This window comes from Humulus lupulus, chromosome 4 (genome assembly GCF_963169125.1).
Source record: "Humulus lupulus chromosome 4, drHumLupu1.1, whole genome shotgun sequence".
In the NCBI taxonomy this organism is placed as follows: domain Eukaryota; kingdom Viridiplantae; phylum Streptophyta; class Magnoliopsida; order Rosales; family Cannabaceae; genus Humulus; species Humulus lupulus.
In genome coordinates, this window is record NC_084796.1 from 233,127,605 (window position 1) to 233,137,536 (window position 9,932).

Genomic DNA, 9,932 nt, shown 5'->3' on the forward strand with positions numbered 1-9,932 from the left:
AAAAACTCAACAGGAAAAACCAGAACAGCCCAGAAACTCAAATGACCAAGTCTAGAATTGTTACCTTTAATGGGGAATTCGACCCTAGGTTGCCCTCTAAGCCTTTCAAGCCTTTAGCTCCTCAGCTCCCAAAGCTTAATTCCTTTAACTTCCATCCAAAACCCAAGTTTAGATATCAATTCCAACAAAACTCATAAACTCAAGAACAACCTTTAAAATTTACCTTAATTGGATGGCTAATTCCTGTTAAATCCTCTAACTTCATCAAGGACCCTAGCCCCAATATCCATCCTAAGCTTCCTTTGAGTTACAGCTTCAGAAATCCTCAAGTGGTGAAGAATGGGCAAACCGAGTGGAGGAGAATGAGGTAAGCTCAAGTGTTCTGTTTTCTCTTCTTTACTTCTTCTTTTCTTTCAGCTTCTAATACGTTCTAAGAATTCCAGTAAGTCTATAAAGGCAGAATATCACTTATCCTCTTTTAACAACCTAAAAGACCATTCTGCCCTCTCATTAAAACCTAAGCCTTAAAACATTCTAAGGGCATTTTGGTCATTGCTTATTCCCGCTAATTCCTCAAGTGTCCCTAATAATTACCACCTAAACCCCGACACCTAGCTAATCACCAATTATTTCCCTCAATGTCAAATAGTCTCCAATATATTTCCCGAATTCCTAAAAATAACCCCAGGCTCCCCTGAGCCGGGTATAAATCTTCACCGTGACTTTTTCGCTAAACCGCTCACTAGGATTGCCTCGAGTCACAAGATGCAAATATAACCACATAATAATGTGGTCTCAACAATTTATCACAGATAATCATGTGTATGCCCTCAACAGGCCAAAATTACAAATATGCCTTTATAATCTAAACAGGGCCTACATGCATACTAATACTCATAATCATGCATCTCATATATCCAAATAATCATATAGGCATGCTTATCACATAATCATGCATTTAATCATTTAAATCACACATAATCCAGTTATCCCTCCCGGCACACTAATCAAGGCCCTTAACCCTTATTAGTAATTTTGGGTCGTTACACAAAGTCTTCAACCTATCAACCCATTTTCCGGCATTGCATCCTCTCCAACCCCTTGCCACTCTGGATGACTGGCGTGAAGCTTCGTACTTCTGGGTGAACGGAAAACCTTTCTTCAGAGTTCGCACTCGGTTCAGCACAATCTGATGCTACATTTCGAGTAAGTATCCTTGAACTATGACTTTTCGTTTTCATGCGTATTTGAGAATTTAGGATGCATGCTTAAGGGTTATTTTTCGAGCCTTTCAGAGGCTTTTTTTTGCCTTATTTGCAGTCATAAATGGCTCATTTAAGTGATCTGAAGTATTCTGGGATGTTTTTCCTTATTCTTTGTCTTCGCCTGGAATCTGGAAAATTTCCAGATTTCGGAGATGGTCCTCATCTCCGATGGTGTTCATCTTTTCTAGTGTTGTCTCTGGTGCCAAGTGCTTGGCTCCAAGGACACCCCAGTGTCATTAGTCTATTTCTTTCCCCTTCTTGGAGCAGTTGTCTTAGGGGTTCTCGTTTTGGCCCAACTTCCTTCGGGTCAAGGCGCTAACTACTTGGTGTTTGTTTTCAGATGTCCGAGGAGCTTCATCAACTCCACCAACAAGGGTTCTACGCCTTTGACAACGAGATCCTCCAGATGGCTGGAGAGGTAGAACAACGCCCTGAGAAGGGGTAACAAGTGGCTGGCAGCAGCTAGGCTCTTATCATACGGGAAAGCTCGGAGTCGGCAACGGTGAGGCCTCGTAGAATTAGCCTCTGAGAGGAAAAGGCCAATGCTGGCTCGACGTCGTCAGATACCCCATATCCTGCCATAGGATTCAAAGCAGAAGACATTCCAAATAAGCTACGACATTGGGGTACCTTAGCTAAAATACTCACCAACTACGGGGTAGATGACAGTGAAATATTAGTGCGCCTGGCTCGGGAGGATGAGAGGGCGCACGAAAGTATTCACGGGCTCAGGCCCTGGAGCGCCTCATATCTCCAAGCGGGTGTAGCCCTATCGCTGCATCATTACTATGTCGACTTCCTCAAATTCATTGGCATAGCCCCATTTCAATTGTCTCCGAACGGCTACCAGGTATTGGCCAGGCTCTACATTCTATACAAAATCAAGAACTGGCCCACTCTGTCCCCCACCAAAATACTATATATCTACAATTTTTGGCAATGCTCAACGAATGGGGAAAATGAGGGATACTATACTCTGATGAAACACACGACTCTGGGGAGAGGCTATAAAGCCCCGTGCGGCAACGAGTACCACGCTTGAGCTTATAAAGATCAATTATTTTGGGCGGACGGTTTCTCAACAAAGACTAATCCCACTTTACTCCTGGACTTCACCACTGTCGGTAAGTATTTCTCTCGCGTAAGTTAGCATGATAGTACTTAGCTCGCAACATATCTCTGTTCATGTCATCCTAATTAGGTTTGTATCACCGTACCCTTTTTTTGATTCCTTCGACGAGAGGCTTTGGGCAATAGGCTCTCTCCGTGATGAGGAACTAGAACTCCCCATCCTTATCATCGATGCCCGTCTTCGACAATATAGGATGTTGCAGGCGGGGCAAAGCATAAATTTGGTAGTCCTAACCAAGTTTCGGGACTTGAAGAGATCTCAGATAGAGGCAAGGCTACATACGGATTACATGGCGGCCAAAGCGCAACAACAATACCAGCAGCGTCTTCGCAAGGAGCACACAGAGAACGTTCTTGCTATCAAAGCACTCGCGGAGGCGAAAGAATACGAAGAGCTTGAGGTGGAGCTTAAACCGGGAATCGAATCGTCCTCCATGCCTCAAGGTAAATTTTCAATCATTCGTCACTATGCTAGGTGTGTAGGGGAGGGAACTAGTCCCGACCATATATTATTTTCTCCCTCCCTTCTTGAATGTGGCCAAGCTTCAAAGCGTTGCTACTCCATGGAGGAGTGTCAAGATTACCAGGATCTCATCGACGCGTTCCTCTGTAACTCGAGATGGAAGAGGCACCCTCAAGGCTTTGGGCCTCTTGATGAGTCGATGGCCATGCACGCCTCTTGGTTTTGTCAATACAAAACCAATTTAACGTAGGAGATGGTTCATCTTGTACGTGAGTTTTCCAGTACCATCCTCCATTCCGAGGAGCCTGATCGTGGTGGGGATCTCAAGGAGTTTTATCTTTCTTTTCTATTTTGATTTTCCTTTCATTTATCGAGACTAACCAAGGCGTTTTCTTTGTGCAGATAGTATGGGCCTTTCGAACTTAGTGCGTTCGAAACATCAAAGGGTGTTGGTCCGCCCTTCTGAGATTGACACCTTGATGGCCCCAATAGCGGTGTCCACACCCTCCTGACTATTCCAACACCCTCAGCCACTGCTCCAACAACCCTTACCCCGAGTGCTACAATCGCTGGCGAGGTCATAAACCTTGAGGCCTCCTCTTCCCGAGATGAGGAATTCTTTGGGAAAGGAAAAGAGAACATTTCCAATCCCCCTCAAGCCAAGGATCCCTGTTTGGTCATCTTTCCGGAGTATTATGATGACGATGGCTCAGATCTGCACAGGGAGGTCACTGAGTACTACAATGCTCGTATCGGTGAGGGCAACGAGAGTGTCCGACTGTTGACTGAATATCTGCACGGCGACTGGCCAAAGGAACCTGTCTCTGCTCCTCGTTACGAAGAGCTTGAACCTCTCCTCGCGGGGAGAATAGGAGATAAGGCCTTACCACTTGGCATGGAACTCCTGTAGGGAATAGCAACATCCTTTTGTGAGATGACTGCTGGCAACTTCGCCCGTTGCGGCGGTGACAACGAGGTGGCGCTGGTGGAAACTAGCCGCCATGCTTCCACTAGGGTAAGTCTTGATTTCTGTTCAAGTTCGATGAATATCTTCTGTCTTTTTGGCTAACTCGTCATTCTAAATTTACAGGTTGCGGCCCTAAATCAACGACTTGGGGACCTAGTGCTGATGCGATCCCTCGAGCTGAAGAAGACTCGGGAGGAGCTGGCTTGTGTGCAGGTGAAGCTTACTCAAATCCAGGAGACTGTAGTCCCCCAGGAGGAACATTCATGGCTCCAGAAAGAGGTGGAGGACACTAGGGCCCACGTCAGAGATATGGAGGACCAATTGGTCATGGAGAGGTCGAAGTTGTCTGCCTTAGAGGAAACATCCTCCAAGTTACTGGAAAATGTCGCAAGGCGCACATGGACCATGGAGGAGGAACTGGCCTGAGTCCATGAGGAGTTTCGGTTGAGCCGAGTGGAACTTGAAGCCTATGTCGGTGAACTGGAAAAATCCAAAAGGGAACTAGCAAAAGACCTCGACGTGATAGCCGAGGACATGCTCTTCATTGCGAGGCAAAGCAACAAAGACATGGACCTCTCGTTCATAGAGGATCTTGACATGAGGACTAAACTCGAGGCATGCCTTGAGGTGGATACTGCTCGTGCGGCTCAAGAGAGAGAGGCCTTGGTGGCAAGCCGGGCTCCCGAGGACAACCCGATGGTCGAGTTGGTGATAGAGGTGCCATCAGGTGAAGGCCCCTAGTAATTTTTCTTTGCTCAAACTTTTTCTTTTTAAACTAAATACGCCCATGTGCCATTGTTTTTAGGGGTAAAGAAAATCAACGCTCGAGCCCCCGAGCACACTTGTAATTATTTACTTGTTTAACTATGCATCTTGCCTTACCTTTTCATATAATTTGGTTCTCTGAATTCAACGTAACTTAATAGCCATGAGAATAAGCAGGCAAACCACCTTAGACACTTGGTTCTATAAATTCAACATAACACAACTGTCACGAGAACAAGAACTCAACCGGTCGTAAACATATGGTTCTATAAATTCAATGTAACGTGATCGTCATGAGGACAAGAACTCAAATTGCTTTTAAAGGTGGTTCCAACGTTTAGTCTCCTGTAGGCTCATAGTCCTAGAAGTAACTGATTGGTGGTAAAAAATGCATATTTATTGATCTCAAATGTTAAATTAAATTAAATTTTAATTAATATTTTCAGGAAATTAATGAAAAATATTTTTACAACTGAAAATATTTAGTTTGAATTTAATTTAGTTTATTTTGCAGGAATTATGTGCATTTTGATACAGATAAAAAGAAAGAATTAATTGCGAAAGAAAGACATGGAAAAGTGGCGTATTTGGAAGAATGATGAAATAAATGGTAGAAGAGAAGAGGAGCACAACCCATTGCATTAGAGCCTTGTCCACCTCCTAGCAATTTCTACATTGTGAGCTTTGCAAATAGTTAGTGTGAATTGGTGATATTGCAAATGGTCTTCACGTGTGATCAAATGTTTAATTCACCATCAATCACATGATTGATTTGCACGAAATTCAAGGAGTACACCACATTTTCACATTAGACAATTGATAGAATTGAATTTGTAAAACCAATTTCCAAATCTCCTTTTATGTATATTAAAGGCAAATCAATTCTAATTAATTAGCATTTCATTTCCCACTGAACGGTTTTAGCATGACAAAATGCTATATAAAGGGGACCTCTTGTATATATTTGGGTGTGTAATTTTTCATTAGCAAAAATTATAGTAAATCTTAGTCTGATTTTGTCTATTTCTTCTCATATTTTCTCTTTAGAATATTGTGAGAATGACTAGCATTCTAGGCTAGTTTCCTAGGTAAGGTAAATGATGATCCTATATGTGAGGTAAAATTTATTTATGTTATGATTCACCAAGTGCCTAAAGTTCATACATTTGAGTAATATAATTTCTTCTATTTTTCTCCATCTCTATATCAATATATTGAACTATTTAGTATTATATAGAAATAGTCATGCTTTTTCTATGTGAATATAATAGTACAAATATATTGATATTATAATTTTATGGTTAATCTTTTATTGCATTATTGCCAATGAGGTATACTGTCATTCTTAGATTTTTCATAAGATTATTTTCTATGATCTTAAGGTGAGAGTTTTTATTACTCAAATACATTTTATTAATATATGTTCTTCAAGTTTTATCTTCCAATTAAATTATTGGGAAGTGAAAAATTTAAATGTGTTTTATGTGTGAATCAAAACTCAAATAAATGAGCCAAACATATAGGTGATTCTTGAAACCTTATCACTTTTGTTATTGAATTTTTCAACCAATTTTATTTTCAACATTTTCTCAAAATCCACCAACGATTTCTTTACTGTTTGTGCTTTAGTTCTACTAATCACCTTTTGATTAAGATATCTCTCTGTGGACACAACCGGCCCTACTACACTACAACAACCGCTTTGTGAAGACAATTTTGGGCGTAATCAGTAACTTTGACGCGAAATTTACCATTGGTCCTAATTTAGCGTCCTATGCCCCTACAATCCAAAGATTCAAGCTTTCAGGTGTCCTTGCACGTGAAATCGCCTACCCCCCGAGTACGCACTACTCAGGAGGTCGGCCGGGGGTTTCAACACTGCTCTCCGAGTGCATATCTCATCACTTCCATATTGTCTCACACCTCCTCGGGAGGTGATGTTAACAAGGTGCCCAAGCATAAACGACTCGGGCATCCGTCCATTTCTCGCAAACTAGGATTTGGTTATTACTCCTTGGGTGCACGCTATCCTCGGGAGTTAACCTGAATTCCTAAGTCTGCGTTATACTGGGTTTTCTAGCTATAGGATATAGTGACACTAAGGGCGCTTCGCACATCGACTAGCCAAGCTCCCCATGTCACGGATTTCCTGGGGCCAAGTATGGGGTACTCGGCCTTCCATTCGCATATCGAGATCAAGAGACTTGGTCAGAGCTCCTCAAGCTCGGTGTCCACGGGAGGTGACAAAAGTCTATTCTCGTGTTACTTGGGTTATCTAGCTCCTAGGTGCTAAGCTCAGTTCTGCCTGGAATAAGCTGCCTTTTAGGCTAGACTTGACTAGTTTCCTAGGATTTTCTATTATCGGGATGGCGATGCTAGGCTTACTCCTCTTGACAAGCTTAGTTTCCTAGGTCGTTCCCTGTGAGGCGTAATGTTGCCCTAACTCCATGCCCCCCAAGTGATCGGAGACTAGTCTGCGATCACTTATCCAAGCGAGCGGGTGCTCTTACACAGCATTAATAGAATAAAGGATACTAATAAATATAAGCAGACAATAAATTTCTTACCGTGTTTTTCGTACACGGTTTCCATTAAACATGCCCAAAGGCTACAAGAGGTATTACAAAAATAAAGAATGTTTGTTGCTCATAATACTGGTAATACCGGCAAAGATGCTTGACATTCCAGGCGTGAGGAATCAGCTCCCCACTTAGTCGAGCTAACTTGTATGCTCCCAGACACAAAATGCTCTCAACTTGGTATGGGCCCTCTCAGTTAGGTCCCAGCACTCCTGCACCGAGGTCTCAGGTAGCTAAGAAGACTCTTCGCAACATTAGATCTCCGACCCCAAATTTTCTATCTTTCACTTTGGAGTAAAAATATCTGGCTACCTTTTGTTGGTAGGATGCTACTCCACGAGTTCCAGGGATTCCCGAAGTAAAGCATGGCTCGTGGTCAGGTCATACGTATCTTGTCGGTGTATGGAGATTTCTGCTTCAACTGGGAGCATAGCCTCATACCCGTAGGCCATCGAGAATGGAGAATGGACGGTGGAGGTCCTGGCAGTGGTGCGGTAGCTCCACAATACCCTAGGCAGCTCCTCGGACCAAGCTCCTTTTGACTGCTCCAACCTTTTCTTCAAAGTGGACTTGAGTGTCTTGTTAACTGCTTCCACTTGGCCATTTGCTTGCAGATGGGCCACAGAGGAGAAGTTCTTAATTACTCCTGCCACATGTCCTACTCGGACTGCCATGTGTCCTACTTGGATGATCATGTATCCTTGGGTGAAAATATGGACAACATAAATCATCAAATTGAAAGTATTAATCATCATCACAATCATTAAGCAAAAGGAGTGGCAGCAACATCTATTTTAGTGTTTAAAGTAGGTGTTGTGGCCATAAATAAGACCATACTTTTTTTTTTCAAAAGAAAAGTCAGTGTTGACTATTGTCAAGAGAACAAGAATGAACTATCCACTTAAAAAAAATTATAAAAAAAAAAAGAGAGAATGTATTATTCAAAGCCCACTTCATACTTATTTTAACTTTGTAATACTATAAATTATCATTTTAGCCCCTTAGTTTAAGCTCATTACCATACTTAATCTTGAGTTTCGAAAAAATCTAAAAATTGTTCTATGTTATATTAAATAGACAAAAGTGACACCCTTTGTATATTCCTTAGTCAATTTTTTTTTTTTTTAAAAAGACACAAATAACCACCACTTAAAGTTTATTAATATCTTTATTTTTTATATAAAAATAATAGGATTTATACAACTATATACATAAAACATAAAATAATTACAAAAATCACCATCATAATTTTATTTACAAAAATACATTGCCACATCATCAAAAAATATCGAACTTAAAAAAAGATATACATGAATTGGAAACATTCCTAAAATCCCGAATTTTCTATTTTTATGGGTTTTTCAAAAGTAACATTTTGGTTACTTATAATGGTGATAAGTTACCAATTGGTTACTTTTTCACAAAATGTTTATTTTTATAGCATATTATTTCATATACATTTGATTACCTCCAAAATTTATTTATTAAATTTTGTTTATCTTAAAATACTAATTAATTTTTTTTAGGTTATATTATAGTGCCTTATTATTTAAGATATTTTTACGTTACCTTCAAACTTTTTTTTGAAACCAATGAGTTACAATAAAGTATAACAAATTACTATATAACTTATCATCAAAAGTTATTTTTACTATACTATATAGTAACTTTTTATAAAGATAAATTTTAATTCACTTTTTAGTCACTAATATAATTTACATGCAAATAATAATGTTTCTTTTATTAATCAAACAAAAAGAAACTTATAAGTTACTTTCGTATTATAATAAAAAAAAATACACATTTTGGTATTTTATTATGAATTTTTGTTTAACCAAATTAAAAAAACAACTACATAGTTATTTATTTTAATACAACATAGCAGAAAAGAAACTTTTTGGTTAATCAAATATAAAAGAAACTAAAATGTTACTTTTAATTCTGGTCATTTTCTTCGACGACAGCAAAAAAATTTATGCGTCCCATATATCAAAATGACTACATTGAAGAGTAGGTCGCGATAGTATCACCCGTGAGCCCAAACAACTAGCGATGTGACCAGAATTTTGTTCTTAAGTTTTGGATAAGAGAAAGAAAAGAGAAATAGATAGATTTAAAGAAAGAAAAAATAATAAATAAAACTTGTTAAGGTATAGATTACGATATTTGTGTAAATAATTATTTATGGGTGATTTTTGTAAATAAATTTAAATCATGTTCAAGGATGTAATTAATCCAAAAATAATTTATGAATTTGGTTAACAAAACATAATCTAAAATAAATAAAATATAAAACTAAAAAAAATAAAAATAAATTTTATTTTGGTTTGGATTTATTTATTTAATTTTAAATTTATTAATCAATTTTATAAATTATTTACAAAATATTACTAATATAGTTTTTTTATTGCTTTTAATTTATTTTAAAGTTTAAGTTTTTTTAATCAATTTTATAAATTAGTTTTTTGTTTTTCTGAATAAAATTTTAACTAAAAACTAGTAGAAAAGCTATTTTTATATATTTAAAATAACATAAAGTTAAATTTAAACAAGCATGCCAAAATGGTAATTTTTCTTGTAATACTTGAACTAATCAATAATAAAAAAAAAAAACTCATTAATTTTTATAATTGACTTATTTATCAAAATCTTGCATAATTTTATTTCATCTGTTGACAAGATTTAATGTTATTTATTTTAATTTTACAATTTAACACAAAATAAAATAAATCTTTCTTACTTCTTAAGTGAATAATCGTCTC